Genomic DNA, 17817 nt, shown 5'->3' with positions numbered 1-17817 from the left:
ATTCCTTTGAAGTGAAAGGTGTGTGTATCCGGAGAAAACTCTCTCAGATATGAAAAGTATACAAATTCCACTTAAACAACATCCAGAGACCAAGATCATACCAAGGACCTGAGAATCACTGTGTCTCAGAAGGTGTGGAGAATTATCAGTGACATTTGAATGGGCATCTTACAGGATTTTAAACATTTTTTAAACTTGTGCTATTAGAGTTTATAGACGGGATGTTTTTGGATATGGGTTTCCCACATGTATATCATGGTATTAAACTCTTACATTTCAGACTTGAAAAAGCTGGAAGAAAAAAGAGAATAAAGAAAGCCTGTTACAGCAGTATGTTGTGTGGCTTTTCCTCTGTGTCTCCATACTTGCAGGAACAGCAGAGATATCATTAACAGGTAAGAATATGATTTTTTTCTAATGTGTGTCCTATGCTGGCAGTGCAGGATGGAAGTGGTGACTGAGTGTGTGTGTGTGTGTTTATGGTGGAGATTTTTTAATTTTTTTTCATGCACATTAAGTGGGACCTGCATATGAGGTGCAAGACATTTACGGAAGAAAAAAAAAAAGAAACACCATTGGATACTTTGGTTTGCTTGAGCAGTTATAGATCTGCCTGTAGTTGGTGCAGCACCTTACAGACAGATGAAGAAGTCAGCCAAATAATGAATGACAAGGTTAGATCATGGCGGAATGAAGCATTAATGTGGGATAAACTAAAATTTAACATTGTCTCTGCCACCTCATTTCCATCTGTCCTATTGCCCACTTTGTGCTGACAAATATACTGTCCTTGCAGAGACACCTTGCAGTTCATATGCATTCAGAGGTTTTGTCTTCATGTTTTGTCCATCTGAGCCGGAAGAACACTTGAAATTCTTATTAGTGTAAGGTCAAGCATGACATAGGTCCAGGTATGGACAGCTGCTTTAGTTGCTGAATATTACAGACGTCTAGCGGGTGAAGCTATGTTATCCATGTTGTCCTTAAGCAGGAGTGCAGTGCAATTTCTTCTCCTCATATACTCTCCAGACCAGAGCAGAGCATGGTTTCAGGGGTATTGTTAGAGGCATCAAACAACAACATATCAAAGTTGGCCATAACAAAAATGTACTAATATTAATACCCATCATACCTTCTCCATTCTACCAACAAAACTCTCCTATGTATCTCAAATGCTAACACCACTGCTGGCAAAGCTCTTTTCTCTTATACCATAGCTAGAAAGTGGAATAACCTCACCATAATGCATCTTCTGTATCATCTATAACACAGTTCAAAAACTCACTTAAGTCACATCTTGTAGATTCCTGGCTCTGTCCATGCATTACATAGATACTTTCCTACTCTCTTCCACTCCTTCTCACCTTCCTCACTACTTCTTCTTACTGTCTTCATGTTACAGTGTTGGCAGCTCCTCAGTTGACAGTCATCTGGGGCCAAATGTTTTCTGCAATTTAAGCTTGCTAAAACAAATCCATTGCAGATATCTATTATTTCTTGTATGTTTTTTGCTTGTCTTATGACCTTTTGCAATTATTGTTTAATTAATGTGGAGCTTTTCTCCCCGGGCCTCCGCTGTAAATGGACCTCGTTCCAGTCGGACTTTCCCAGTCAACAAATGTAAAATAAAATAAAACAAATAAATAAAAATAAAATGTTGCAGAATATTTTGATTTTTGGCTAATACTGTTGGTCTCTTCCTCATAAAATTTGTGGTTTTCCGGCAAATCACTGGGATGATCTGAGGAATGAAGTCATTAAATAATGGCATACATTTGAGTTTCAGACTTCAAATCAGAAAATGTATGTTAAAACAAACCCTGTTACTCTAGCAACTTTCTAAGTTTATAAGACCAATATTTAAAACGTGTCCCTATTTTGGGGCCTTTGTCCCCCACCCGCATTTTGTTGGGCTTTGTCCAGATTTCTTGCACTAAGAGGTTGAGAGGTATGATACCCATGTCTCTTTTTATTTCAGTTTTGTGTGCTTCATTAATTGTTGTAGTAAGCATAAACCTAGAAGCAGAATAAACGTAACAGACTGCTATCACTAAAAGGTGACAACTACATGTAAACTGAAGATCTGGCATGGATACTCTGGAAAGAAAAAGAGTACAAATGTTCTAGTAGAGCTCACGGATATCTTTGCCCTATTAGTTCTTAATGCTGTGGCAGGCAGTCGCACTTCACCACAGACCCTGGTGCTTCATGGGGTTTTGTCCTAGATCTGTGTTTTTAACAAAGGTAGAGAGCAGTTTACTGTGTATCCATGTTTCTGTGTTTCCTGTTTGAGATGTAATAATTTGGAGTTAGTAATTCAAAGTGAGACAGAATCACCATAAGAAAAAAATGAATCAAATGAATCAGTACTTTGACATTTTATTTAGAGTCGATCTTGGTATTTCATTATTTAGTGTTTCTGTACTGAGTGCTGTTTATTGTATATATATTCAATCATTTCTGATAATTTCTGTTGCAGAGTTGTTTAAGCACTGTCTTTACTTTTCTGAAGTCAAGGCTAAAATCAAGAGTTTCTAGCTGACCAAGTTTGCAGATGATTGCAGGTGCAGTTGTTGAATTCCCCCAAGACACAAATATCACCCAGTAAGTCCTGACACAGACTAATAACTGGTGCCAGAGTCATGGTATAAAGCTGAATGTCAAAAACTGCACTGCAGTATCTTTCACAAAGATGACCACCTCAAACTACTATATTGACAATATACCCATAAAAGCAGACTCTGCAGGCAGTCAATTGTAGTGAGGAAATCATTCTGTGTTGCACAAGTAATAAGCTGGGGTATGGCATCTAGATCCAAACATGTTATCATTCAGATGCATTCTTCTTTCATAAGATCAGTGACTGAGTACAGCGCCCCCTTCAGTATGTACCTGATGAGGCATATGCAACAACTGGAGCACGCACAGAGATTCCTCACAGAAAAAGAATAGGTGGTGTGGAAAGCAAGTTCTATGCGGTACCAGGGGTGTAGCCAGATACTGACATTCTATATTGCCCTCCCACAACCACCCACCTATCATTTTAAAAATGTTCTTAACCCTTAGAGTGCTACCCTTGGGCATAATGGTAATTTATACCCATAAAAATACTTTAGAGGTGATTTCCTTTCACACAAGCATTCTTTGTATAACTCTATACTATAAATATTCATTTGCACAGTTCTAAACATTCTGCGCTTTTTATGTGCTGAAGTTTCAAATAGATGCTCAGAAAAAATGTACTCACTTGAGCACGTTCAGTATGTCGAGCTACAGCCCTGTGCGGACCATCTCAAATCCTTGTCCTTATATTCAGTCTTCTACAGACTGCTGAAAGGTCACCTATGCCTGGTCTACAAAGAATCCTCTAATCCAGCTCTAATGGATCTGTTGTACATCCATAAAACAAATAGCATCAGGGACACCTAATCCAGGAGTCTAAACCTTGCCTGCAACATAAATAGGACATACCGGGGAGCAAAGTATGTGTCTTATAGGCCCCTTTGCTGGGACGGCCCTCCCAGCCATGTGAAGCAGAGCTCATCCCTGTACTTATTCAACTGAAACTTAAATTAGTGGATGGGAACTGTAAATATACCCCTGGTCTGACAGCTATGTCTCCATTAGAGAGCGTAAGCTTGCAATGCTCAGCCACCTCATGCCCAAGTTTATATATCCTATACCAATACCTATCAAATTTTATAGGGAGGTGTGGCTAAGCTTAAAAAGATCCCTTGGGGTGATAGCAAAATATTCTACTATGTTACTGTGATACTATGATGTGATATTTGGATTTATGATAAATTGCCAGGGAATTTTCACCTCATTAACAGGTATAGTTTCACTTTCCACCCATTAGCAGGTTTAGTTTCATTTCTATGTTAGATTGCTACAGACAGACATTCTTTTGACTTAATTTATTAGCAGGAACTGCTGAATTCCAATGGTTTTGTGGCATCAGAAATATGGATGCACCATTTCATTATCAGATCCAGTTTCAGCCTCCCTTCCCCCACCACAGCCACTACCATTCATGACCCACTGCTGCTTATTACTCATACCATCCCGATGGCAACTGGGAACTAGGGTACCTCTGATCTGAGTTATGAACTCCTGTCCAGTCAGAGAATTGTGAGTGAAGGTATGAATCAGACAACATCTATCCTTGTACAGTGACTTCCTCTGCATTGTTTACACAGTAGTGGGATGTGAAGCCCACAAAGATGAAGAGGAATCAATAAAGAATGAAGCACTGCAGGAGGTGGTCATCTGTGCATGATCATCTTAGACTGGACGGGCACTACAGGGTCTGCTAGTAGGACATCAGTCATAACAAAGGTATACTTCATGTTAAGAAAAGTCTCAGTGGTCTTAAAACAATGTGCCTGGGTCTTTTATTGAGCCTTGCTATCTCGGCTGTGCCATGAGCCTGTTTGTTAATGTATGACATCAATCACTACTTTTGCTTACCTACCCCATCATTATTACCTCTGCCGTACCCCTGTATTCTGTCAGACATTCAGTACTTCTGCTTCGTTACAATCCAGTACAGAGGAAAAAATCCCTTTCTTATAAACGTTGGTGTAAATAGCTTGTATCTAATTCTGAGTTTTAATTTGGTTCATCTCTTTTTAATAGTAGTGTAATTAAGAACTATTCCGAGTTTAACCGATGTGATATCATTTTATGTATATCGGAGCTGTTTTATTTATCAATGTAATTTATAAATGTACTTTAGTTTGTACACCTAGTTACTCCAATACAGGGCTGGGGGGAGAGTGGCAGAGCCTTTTCCTGCAGTCAGTAGACACAGGACATGGAAACATATCCTGTAAAGGTGCCAACCCATCACAGGATGCATGCACACCTATGGACAGTTTAGAGGGTTGCCATTTCTTCTGCAGCCTGTCTTTAGCATATGGAAGGAAACCAGACCACCCAGCAAAAATCTACACAGGCATAATTAGGACAGAAGGACTCTTGCAGGAAACCTCTACAGCTGAGAATCAAACTAGAGAACCGGGTGATGTGAGGTAGCAGTGCTAACTGCTGTGCCATTGTTTCAGTCCAATGAAGGTTAATGTGATTAGTTTGATATGGCCATCTCTTCTCAGATGGCTATCTGTAGCATGTAATGTTTGTATGTATCATGTCTGTGTACACACATAGATGATGTTAGGTTCTGATGAAGCATGTGGTCGTATAACAGACAAAATAGAACATACCAGCAGAAATGCATAAAATAAAGAGAAACACAAAGAACTGACTCTGGTATTCTTTGTGTTTTTGTCTCTCTGGTGAAAAGCAATGGGCAGGAGTAACAAGTGTTGGTCTAATATACTTGCTAGTTATTGTTTCAAAGTGTCTTTGTACAGCATTTTACAAATGCCACAAGGAATTATATACTTGCTCTAAAGTTAAATGACAAATTTGAAAATCTTTTACTAGATACAAATTGCAGTCTGACAGATCTAAAAAAAAAAACAATTCTTAGTATTTGAAAACTGCAGTATAAAAATACTGTCAGTCCTTTCATAATGATGTTTATCAATGGTTAAAATACATGTTAAAATGATATTTCTTGTTAAGATCTCTATTTAGTACGTTCTTTATATGTCTGTTTGTTGATGAGGTTTTTTTACATTAATAGTAGATTGTGATTTAAAAAAAAAAACAAAACGCACAAAGATCAGTGGAGGCTCTTTGTGTGTGTTTCTAGCTTATTTTGTTTTAAAATTAATTTTATGCTGTTTATAATAGCTGTGTTTGTATTGTGCTGTTCTTTTCAGGCCTTACTTAATTTATAGAAAGCATATGCTGCATCCTATTGTAACCCTGCACAGCTTGCTTCATTGGGACAGTAGCATGTGGTAGAATGGCTTTCTCTCTGCTGGTATCTAGAGATTTTTTTTCTGAAAATGCTAGACAGTGTGGTATCCAACCTGGCATCTCCTGTTATTTTCTCTACCCTCATGTGTCTGTACAGCCTCTAGAGGTAGTCACACATTCCTGAAAATAATCTGTTCAAGTCTTGGCACACTGGGAGCAGTGGGGGCTCGACTGCAGGCTGCCATGTTTAATAACCCACTGGGAAAACAAGAATTAGCTGAATGAACTAATTAAAAGCATTCTTTTCCGGCACTTTCTTCATAGATACCATTACACTTAGAGACAACATTCCTCTGAGCTGTTAAACTGCCATCCGTCAATGTAAATTGTTTGAAGTATGGTATTTGGAGACCGTCTGCAGTCTGTGTGGGTCGTTGTTGGCTAGTTTAATGCTATGGGCATGTAGCCAGTGCTGTAAATTTAAGATTCACTTGAGTTTAGACACTTTCAGAATTTGCACTCGCCTCTTGTCCCTTTCTTTATCCAAAATAGAAAATAGCTGTTCTTTTGTGTAGACTGCCATATGCCTAACTTTGTCCCAGTCCTTTAATTTGTTTCTTCCTCTGGACAGTCTCCACTCATCATCGCTATGCCTGTCTTCCTTTAGTCTCTATTAGGTTTCCGCAGGATTCTTCTAGAATCTGCCTGCTGCTTGCTCTTGGCAAGGGTGTCACCATTCATTTTTATTTAAACTGTTTTATCCCTTCTTCCCTCTATTCAAGTGATTCTTTTTTGGGTTTACTCTTCTAATCCAGTCTTGACTCTCTTTTCGTTTGGTGATACAGCATTCAAGTTATTTGCGTGTCGTTGTTTACTGTACGTTGTTATAAGGAACTTTTCATTAGTTGTAGCTATTCTGTATACATCAACATTGTGCAAATGAGACATACTCAAATATGGTAAGAATTACAGTGCATTAATATCAAGCAGGAAATTAAATGGTGCTGGGAACTCCCAAGAGATGAATTGTCAAAGAGGTATGTCTTATGATGCCATTGGATGGATCGACAGATGCTGAGAAGTATGTGCTGAAATTAATGATGAACAGCAAATCTGACACTGCAGTGAACTGAGGTGATATATGCAAAAGTTAAAATGTAAACTGACGGACATTAGATGTTATCTGATAGCACACCAAGGGATGTTAATTTATTTATTTAGTTTAAACTGTTAACCAGGTTACAGCACTAATTTCAGTGGATCTTTTTCAGACTATGCCTGGGAGTAAAGCAAAGTAGGTACAAAATAGTAATACAAAATAGTAATTACAAAATAATACATAATGCTTCTAGAAGGTAACTGTGATAAACAAGGTTCCTGTCAAGTGTAGACAGAGTTATAACAATTCTTAATATAAAGTCAATTTACTTTGTTTTCAGGGCTGAAGTAAACTTGTTCTCCTTTTATGAACTGGTTTACTTAATTCTATAATTATACCTGCATCCTCTGTGATAGAACTGTTAAGCATAAATGCTGTTTTTAAGCCCATAGTTCTTTAGATTTGCAAGAACAGAATGCTTTCAGACTATTCCTAAACTTACTGAAGGCATGTAAAATCTAACAGTTTTATTACATTTGAAATAAAGCTGTTTAAATTGTCTGGTATAGTAATTTAGTTTTGGGAGGAAAGGGTAGCTTTGTTACGTGCTTGCGTTTAGTAAGAGTTGTAATTCTACCTTTTTCTTTTTAACTATTTTCGGAATTTGACTTTGTCTAAGTTCTTCTACCTCATCACCTACCTGACCCACACTCAAACATCATGTTAGTGGTTTCATGTGTCCTTTTCCGTTAAGATTTTTCTTCAGTTAAAAATACATTTGTATTTCCTGAATGTAAGGTAGCTTTTCCTTAATTCAGAGTGGCATAGCTAGAACTTTCTGGAATGCACAGTTACAGACCTCTCCTGTTTCTCTGGCTTTTCTCTTCTGGCAGCCTACTATTCACTAGGATCTCCTGGAATTTTTATTCACGCTACCTGGTTTCATTTTCCTGTATTTTGGACAGTGACAGATGAGTGTGGCCGCAGTCACTGTGTGTATTTTGTTTTTCTTCCAGCTTTCTGCCCAGTGAGTGCCCCCCATATACACACACTTTCCTACATCAATCTTTTTATGCTCTAGTTAATGAGGGTTGGCAGAAGATAGTACCATCACACTGCATATCTGGGGCTCTACAACTTAGCTTGCTCTGTTCTACCACCTCTGGACACATGCTACATTATATGTCTGGGGCTATACACCCTTAGCTTACCCTGTTCCTTTACCACTAGACACTTGATATATGACACATTTAAGGATATTCATCCTTAGCCTACCCTGATGTCCTTCCATATTACTGTTGCAGTATTCTTTACAATAAAGATCTCCTGCCAAGGGCAGCCCAATGTCCAGCCAGTATACCAAAGCCTTTTGATTGTAAAGAGTACATTGTACAGCGCAAGTATGATCCCCACCCACAGTGTAGGGCATAAAGGTGACGTCTGGACATAGCACCCTCAGAACTTCTTTGCTGCCATTCTGAACACCATCTTTGATCGTCGGTCTGAATGCTCGTTTGTCTGCTGGTCTATAGTGCTTTCAGATAAGTGCCCCATTGGGTTTTTTTTTTTTGTTTTATTACCTTAAATTTGCCTTGTTATCTGGTTATTGGGTTTCGTGTCATCCAGAAAGTGGAAATGCCAGTGCGGGAAACAGATTCCCCATAAAGATTGTCACAACCAGTGCTTGTTCTGTTTAGCAGCTTCCCACAACCATATGTCTTGCGAGATTTGTCAGTCCTTTGTCCCTAAGACATTGTGGAGTTGGCTTTCTTCTGTCACGATTTACCTTGAGAATCAGCTACTTAAATTCTTGGCTGAGGATACCATGGAAGGATCTTACTGGCCTGAGTGCCAGCCATCCGTGAAGAAAAAGGCTAAGAAATTCTGGTCTGATTCTTCAGCTGTACCCCCTTCACCAGACGTCTCTCTTGAGGCTGTGAAATGCCCAGTGGATCATCTGATTTCTTTTTCAGATTCCTCTGCCATGACCACTTTGGAGGCTGGGATGGACGCAACCATAGCTGTCAATTTCTTGAGCAAGTAATCTGGACAAAGCCATAAGTAATGATGGGACAAAGGCCCAAAAATAGGGACAAATTTTAAATATTGCTCTTATAAACTTAAAATGTTGCTAAAATAACAAGTATTGCATTAGCACAAATTTTCTGAAGAGTATTGTCCGAAACTCAACTTTCTGTAATTATTTTCTGAATTCAATCCTCAAGGGTTTGTCCAAAATCAAAAATTTTATGAGGAACAGACCAAAATCATGAGACAAAAATCTGGGCATTCCTCAAAAATGTGCACAGTTGAGAGGTATAGACCCAACACCATGGCTTTCCATGGAGGTTTTGCAGATGTCCACATCAGATATACAGGGGGAACCGTGGCTGTCTATTACTGAAGAGCCTAGGGGTATTCCTCAAATTTTAGTAAGTGGTTCCGACTACCATTATTGAGGGCCATCAAGGATATGAGCCTCCAAAATTTTTTAAGGTTGATGTTCCACTCAAAAAGAAACTGGGAAAGAAACGTATTTCACCTGCTGCTAAAGATCCTCAGAGTGAATGGTAAAACTACACTCAAGGCCTCTTTAATGCCCTTATGGCTCTTAAGCCTCCACAGGGTATTTCTGTTCCTTCTCCCCCTTGATCTTCTACCCCTCTTAAGAGACCCAGGGAGCAAGATTCTTCTGAGTAGCATGCTGCTGACTCTGATGAAGAGTCCCTGACTTATTTCTACCAGATGCCTTAGCCTCTTGACTGTGGTTCTGAGGAAGAAGAGTCTATGACTTCTGTGTGTCTATCAGTCCTGACTGTCCTTTTGAAGAGATTTCTTTTAGTGATACTCCTTCCAGAATGATGGAATTTTTCAAATGGGAGTGTGTTTAGGTGTCTGATGTTCAGAAGACGTACTATGAGCTTTTCAAGTGGAGTTTCCTAGACCATCTTCTGGTCCTCTTGTTCTTGCAGCCTTGCTGAATGCCTTTTCAACTGCTTGTCAGGCACCTGACTTCCAAACTCCTGCTCCCAAAAAAAAATGATAGCTTTTACAAAGTGCCTAAGGTCTGCAAGTTTCTTTATAAGTGCCCCTCGGCTGACCCTTCTGTGGTATCAGTTGTTTCTGATAAGCCCTCTAGTTGTTGCCTTCCACTAAGTTTCCTCCCTCTGATAAGGGCAGAAAATCCATGGAGAGCATGGGTAAGAAGGTGTACACTTCTGCTACTCTGCTACTCTAGCCTTTAGGGCTGTTAACTGTCAGACACCCATGACTAGGTACCTTTTGGCTCTTCTCTCTCAAGCCTGTCAGGCTATTTCTGATCTCCCTAATTCTGAAGGGAAGGCTTCTGCACTTTCCATGCTAGGGATGCCCTCCCACATTGCTCACCATTCCATTAACTGCAGCTATGATGCAGCTGATGCTTCATCTAGGGCTGTGGCTTTTGGATGTGTTTTGTGGAGGTATTGCTGGCTCAGACTTCAGCCTTTGTCTGATGATATCAAGGTTAAACTGATGGATGCTCCTCTGGATAATAAGCATTTATTTGGTGCTGCTGCTGCAGCAGATTTGTTTAAGTCCCTGCAAGAAAAGAGTAAGGCCTTACAGCAGTTGAAACATATTTATGTTTCCCCAGTGCTCAAGTTTCAGAGGCATTATCCTAATAAGCCTGCCTTTGTCCATAGACAGTCTTGCCCTCCCCCAAACGTAAAAAGGGTGGTAGAAGAGCTCCACCTGCTAAGGCTACTCAAATTCTTTCTTCTCAGAAGTCTCTTTTTCCTGACAAACCAGGTGCTGTCTGGACTATCCTATGGTTCTAAGCCACATTCCTCTTTCTCTACATCTTTCTGTGTCACTTCCTATTTGGGTAAAAATCACCCAAAACTCCTGCATTCTTTCCATAATTCATCAGGGTTATTACATGGTTTAGAAATCCCCCCCCCTCTTTTGGGCATTCGTCAGCCTCTTCAGGAACAACTGCCCCTTTTCCCAGAGGCGCTTCAGGGCCTGTTGGCTCAAAGAACAATTAACGAAGTTCCAACTCCTCACAGGGGGAAGGGGTTTTACTCCAGAATGTGCTTGGTCCCCAGGGAAGAAGAAACCTGAAGACCCATTCTGGATCTTTCTCAGCTAAACATCTTTTTGAAGGTCCCTTCCTTTTAGATGCTAATGCTATCCTTTCAAACCTTGTTTCCTCTTCTGCTTCATCAGGCTTTTCTAGTTTCCCTGGATCTCATGGATGCTTATCTACACATTCCTATTCATCCCCTTTTCAGGAAACTTTTATGTTTTGCTGTTGCTTCCTGGCATTTTCATTTCTCTGCTTTGCCCTGCGGCATCTTTACTGCCCCAAGGGTCTTTGCCAAATGCCTCAATCCTGTGATTGCTTTGTGTAGGCCAAGGATGATAGAGGTCTTTCACTACCTAAATGACCTGCTTATTCAGGCCTCCTCTCAAGAGATCTTACTTCAGCATCTACACTTTACCATTTCTCTCCTACAAAGCCTGCAGTTTACTGTAAATTTCCAGAGGTCATTCCTGACTCCCTCACATGATCATATTTTTCTGGGTTGCAGGATCCGTACTGTTCCAGTGCTGGCACCCCTTCCTCCCCCCAAGGCCTTAACTCTCATTGCTTTCTTTCATTCCCTTCTTCCTCTGGCTTCAGTAACTGCCAGAAAATTTCTAAGGGCTCTGTTACATGGTTTCCACCATTCCTATGCTCCATCTAGCCAAGCTCCACATCAGAACGATCCAGTGGTTTATAAAGTCAGTTTGGGTTCAACATTCTCATCCTTTAGATGTTCTAGTCCCTCTACTTCCATGCCTCAAGCTAGAACTTCAGTGCTGGATTCATAAGTTGTTCCTCAACTCAAGGCTTTCTTTTCAACCTCCAATCCCCTCTTAGAAACCTTTCACAGATGCCTCAGATGTGGGATGGGGGCCTCCTTTGGCTCTCTGAAGTGACAGGGTCTTTGTTCACTTTGACAAAAGCAAAAAACACATTGATATCAAAGAGATGAGTGCTCTTCTGCTGGCTCTTCAGGCTTTTCATTCTGTTTTTCCTCCAGGGCCTCTCAAGATTCTCACAGACAATACCACAGTGATGTGGTATGTCAACAAGCAAGGGGCAACAAGATCTTATCTCCTATGAAGGTTAGCCATTCAAGTTTGGGAGCTAGCTATCCAGTATCAGGTGTCCCTACAGGTGGTTTACATCCGCACAGATAAGAACATAGTGACAGATTCTCTGAGCAGGTCCATGACACTGTCTCACAAGTGGATACTTCACAGGGAAGTGTTTCTGGACATTGTCCACCACTGGGGTACTCCTCCAGTAGATCTATTTGCCTCCCCTCTGAACAGACAACTTCCTCTATTTTGTGCCAGAGTCCCATGCCTTCTGTCCTGGAAGGTGGACGCCCTATCTTTTTCTTGGAAAGGGATGTTTCTTTATGCCTTCCCTCCCCTCCTCTCATTCCAAAAGTCCTGTACAAGATAAAGCAGGATACTCCCAAAATCTTGCTGGTGACTTCTTTTTGGCCCAGACAGCATTGGTTGCCTCTTCTTCTGAATCTTGCTCAAGGGCAGTCATTAAAAGTTACCTCACTGGGGGGACCTACTCACACTAGACAAGGGATCTCTCATTCATCCCCACCTGTCAACACTTGAACTGACATTTTGGGTAATATTTTTAAATTAAAATCTCTTTTAGGAAAAAAAAAACAAGGGACAACAAACTTAAGATTTTCATACTTTTAAGAACATGAAACAACCATGAACTTCTCACGACACAGCGCTTAACAGGGCAAAGCTTGGTCTATGCAAATTATAACCCCTGCTATAGGGACTCCCTTATAAAATTAATGGCACAGAAGAAAGGACTGTTTGCACTGGACTTTGTAATTTTTACATGTTTTTGACAGAAGATGCTAATTGTTATATATTGAATTATATACACTCTGTACAATTTTCACATTCTTTAAAGGAATAATTTAGTGTTTGAACTAGAGTGAATAACATGTCGTGTTCTACACTGTCAACTTCAAGGAAACTGTGTTTGAATGTTTCACCTACACTAGCATATTTTAACACTGAGATTGCCCAGAGCTGTAGATGGAAAAAAGACTTGTGTTCTGTATGACTACAAATATTTGCCCTTTCTCTGAGGTTCTACAGCACCTTGAAGTTATACACATTAGAGAGTGTGGAGACTTGTCAGAGGCAAAAATTTGTTCAGTTTTATTTTTGGTGATTATAAAGGACTACTACATTTTTGTGAATAATTTGTGTTTTTAGCTTTGGTCACTGTAATACATGGTCTTTTGTGTTTCTTTAACATAATATTCATTCTTAATAAAGAGATGCATTGTATATGTAATGGAGATGCACAACGAACCATTGTATGCATGATCCATTTCAAAAGTGCCAGTGGTGTTAGTAGAAAACTAGGTTCTAAATGTTTATGCAGCAGTGGTCAAGGAGTGGTCAGTTTGTCCCAATACTCTCCACCAATCCTATTGTAATGACAGTAGTAAAATTACATTATGTAATTCTAGCATGGGAGCTGGTATTGATGTGCATGTGTGACACTGGGAATGTGCAACTTCTCTTCCTTTTAAAGCATCAGAAAAGCAAAACATTTATTGAGCTTAGAAGTGGTTCAAGGGTGTTCCATTGAGCCACTTGTAAGGAATTTTTCAGAACGTGCAGAATTTTGCATACTTAGTATTAGGGGCAGTTACTAAGCAACAGGTAGAATTATGGATTACTGTGTGGATGAGTGAGAAGTGTGCACGTACCTTTAGTGGCTACATAGATAGGTATATGTTAGGCAGACTACAGTGGCATTCTTTACAGCTTAGAATACAAGGACTACTGAGTTAGTGTATGTAGGTAAGGTGGGTGGGGAGGGGGGTGGTTCTCGCCAAATGATGGGGAGCAGGAGACTTACTTTGATTTTGCATGCTTATTTTCAAGTAACAATTTGTTTGTTACCCATTTTTTTATGTCACATGATTAAACTTAAGGGAGGCATGATGGACACTATCGTTTTAAGTTAAAGGATGTAGAAATTATGGAACACAGAACCCCTTTCCTAAGGTACGAGGAACCAAAGAGTCAAATGACAGTCTCAACATGATGAAAGGATAGGCAACAGTGTAGGTTACAGTTTGAAAGGATGCACTTTTCTCTTGTAAAAAAAAAGGCAACTGTTTATATGAGTGAATGTCCTTTCAAGTAAGAGTTTTTGTAAGTAGCCTTTTGTATGGGATTGCATTGTTGTGCTATCTCAGAGTTAGTATACACAATTAGCAAGGGGTTTGTGGTGCACAGAGGGACTCACCCCCTGCAAAAAATTTATTTTAGTTTTTCATATCTTCCATCACTTTAAATTCATGCTAAATGGACTGCTGTTTGTACGTTCACTCTTGTGAACATTCAATATTTCACGAGACACTTAGCTAATGACTCCAAGCACAAAAAATATATAAAGAGTGTGCCATATACAGATGAAAATAGAACAGATTGTAAATATAGAAGAAATTAAAATGACACAAAAATGTACATCATTAATAAGGATGATCGTCTGAAGAAGACATAAGTCATGGCAACAGTGCAAAATATAGTAAAAATACTGGTGGATGCAGGGGTTTCATGAACACAATGTTGTCGGGGAGAGTTTTACGTCAAGACCAAAGCCAGAGTTAATGAGGTCTGACACTAGAAAATGTACATGCAGGTGTACAAAACCAGTTTAGTGAATAGACTGTTCCACTGTGGTCCCTGATAGTATATAAAATCCTCCTGGTGTTTGCCACTGATGACTCCTTCCCGCATAGTTATACAAATGTCCAGCTTTACCTTAGGGATTATAAGTTGCTCTTTCCTGGCATCTTGAGGGTTATTGAGGCAGATTGAAATACTTCCACTTGGCAGAAATATGTCTCCAGTTGGAGGTGGTCTGCAATTTGGATGGACCAGTGCCCCATGCTTTCCCAGTTAGTCATTGTACAGGTGACCCTGACCTTGCTCAAATACCTGTGAGTTGTCAGAGTTATTCCTTGGTCATGGAACTTGTCAGTTATTTCTGTCCATTGTGATCTTGTGGAAAGGAGGATTTTGGCTCAGAATTAATTGATCAGGAAGATCCTTAAAAGGCTGTTGCACCTCTACTAAGGCATGAAAAAACTCTTCCCTCCATAGGACTTGAATTTCATGTTTGACAGATCCATCCATCCACTATTCAAGTGCATTGGATTGACATAATTGGTTTGTTTCTTAGAAAACAGTTTGTTTTGGTGGCCATCACTTCTACCCACTAGATCTAAAAGTTTTAGGCCTTCATATAGAACACTGTAGCCAGTGTTTTACAAGGATTGGGTGTTACTTAAGGGAAACCCACATTACCACCCAAAAGTCCTTTCTGAGTTGTCCCTGGACCAACCTGTTCATCTCTGTGCTTTACCAGGATAAAAACCAAGGGAGTGAAGGTGCATTTCACCCTGGATGTACATTTCAGCATCAACTGTTATAAAATGAGTGCACCGATTTATAAGGGATGTACCAAATGTTCATTTTCTTCATTCCAGGAACAGAAAAGCTTCTGATTACCAAACAAAACTGCATTGCCTTTTACCATCAGAGGGCTCAAGGCCTGCTGAAAACTGCTACCATTGAAGTATACTCCTTTGGCAGAATGGTAGTCTCTACTGCTTGCTTCAAGAACATTTCCACTGCAGATGAGCATGATTGTTGAAGCCTTGGCTTCAGCAGTCAGGCTTCATTTGTCACTATGGTATTTCAGGAGTCATCCCTCTAAATGCGGGTGGTCCTTGGGAGGTCTTCTGGCTCCATTCAGTCTGGTGGTTACTACTTGGGGGGTTCAGCCTGACAGTGGACTCATCAATGGGGGTCTTTAATCTTAAATATGAAAGATATGCTCTTACAATATCAGTTAATGTACAAGAGGGCCCTACCCCCGGCGCTAAGGAATTCTCCTATATGTGGACATTCTGTCCATCTAGTCTTGGCTAGTGGAGCTTTCTAGAAGTCAGATAAGTACTTACTTGCATATTATTTGTTAGCAGTGTAGCTGTAATTTTTCACAGCTATTTCTTGATTTATGGAAGATGGTCTGTCTTCGGATGTGGACAGACTGGCAGCCTCTGTGGGTAAGCCCACATACGTGGTCGAAGCAGAATGCATGGCATCTACACTTATTGAGTATACTTATGATCATGAAATCTTCATAAATAGTTACTGAGTGGTGATGGGTGAAAAAAGATAAACCCAACTACAGGACCTATTAAATGGGTTCTCTTGAAGATCAACTGATTTAGAAAGAATGCTCCTTATTTTGAAAGTCTGCCCATTTAGGTAAGTCTGTAGGACAGTTTACAATCCATTAATTCAAAATAATAATATTTTTAAGGCATAATCCATAAATACTAATGTATTTATCTTATAGTGGACTCTATAGTATGAAAATGAAATGGATAATTGAGTCATAACAGTACGCTGGCCCAGAAGAAGACAGAGAAATACAAGAAGAAAACATGAGGAAAAAATAATAAAACTAATACTTGAAAAATGTTTATCTATTTCAACTGGGACATGCTAAATTGGTAGATGAATAGTGGCTGTCTAGAAATGCTATAGAGAATATTTAGTTAAAACTTAGGAATTTATCTTGTGCAGATATAATAGGAATGATGAACATTTAGCCTTAGTTGAATTTAATGTAGTACTGAGATCATAAGCTTTTTTGGTCTGGGTTACACCAACAAGGTCTGTTTTTTTTTTTTTGCTAGGGAGACCTCAAGGCAGCATTCACACTGAGTAGGAGAAATGTGTCCAGTACACAAAAAAGTTTTGGTATTCCTTTCTGCTAGTACAGTGGGATCTTAAATATGGAAAACTCAGTTTATTGTCTCTTCTGGTATTCCATCTGTAGAACATAAAGTCAGAACACCAGTGTTTTTCTTGTAAAAATAAAGATTACTGACAAAAGAAATATAAACAGAACTAACTATAAAAACTAGATTTTTAGCTGGAGTTTTAATAACAACATTAAGACAGTGTTTTTTAAAGGAATAAAAATATTTAATGTCAGAGTCATGTTTCAAAACAGTAAGCCCTGCTGATTTATTATTATAAGCATTAGAATCATTTGCTTTGATATTCTTTGGACCATTTAAAATTAGACTTTTGCTCTGATATACAAGTTTCCTGTAGGGAAGTGATTTGTGGAGATGGAAACTTGAATTATTTGAAAAGATTATTTCTTTTTTAAACCGCTAATGTGTAAGGAAGATGTTTTGGCAAGATAAAGTTAACCATTTTATATCATTTGAATACATTCCGTAATGATTTGTAAGCTATTTGTTTCCAAAACTACAGAAAGTCCAGACATTGTTTTGATAATAAACCTGCATTTTTTACACTCATTTTCTCATTACCGTCCCTCATGCCACCAAGAACTGTAAGCCTATGGTATATTCTGGGTCCACCTCCTCCGTCACCTCAATACTTCCATAGTTCCTTTCTGTGCAATTCCAGATGTATCCCTTTACCTGGCAGGTTTCCCTACATCTTGGAGGACAGTACCCCAAGAGTACTGATTCCTTTGGCTGGGGAGGGAGGAAAGCTCTGTCACTATATTCAGTTTCCTACAGTTTGCTAAGGGGTGAGGTATGCCTGGCTTAGAGGGCAGTCTCTGACCAAGCCCTAATAGAAACACTACACATTCATAAATCAAATTGCAGGAGGGTCACTCACTCCAAGGATCTTAACCTAGCCTCTGACATGAACAGGTCATGCTGGATAGATAGATACATCTCCCAGAGACTACCACGTCTCTGGAACAGACTTCCAGTTCACGTGAAACA

General features: G+C 39.5%; 1 protein-coding gene across 1 annotated transcript in view; it reads left to right on the top strand.

Annotated features, from left to right (window-relative positions):
* The window catches only part of KANK2 (KN motif and ankyrin repeat domains 2), a 1503136-nt gene that overhangs the window by 988997 nt on the left and 496322 nt on the right, over positions 1-17817 (top strand). Inside the window, exon 3 of the mRNA XM_044082338.1 lies at positions 281-395. The gene's annotated coding sequence lies outside the window, so the exon portion shown is untranslated. The remainder of the gene's footprint in view (positions 1-280; positions 396-17817) is intronic.

The sequence above is a fragment of the Protopterus annectens genome, chromosome 9.part0 (genome assembly GCF_019279795.1).
Source record: "Protopterus annectens isolate FY-2018-M chromosome 9.part0, PAN1.0, whole genome shotgun sequence".
Lineage (NCBI taxonomy): Eukaryota > Metazoa > Chordata > Ceratodontiformes > Protopteridae > Protopterus > Protopterus annectens.
Note: the sequence above shows the minus strand (reverse complement) of the source record. Positions and strands in the feature narration are given on the sequence as shown.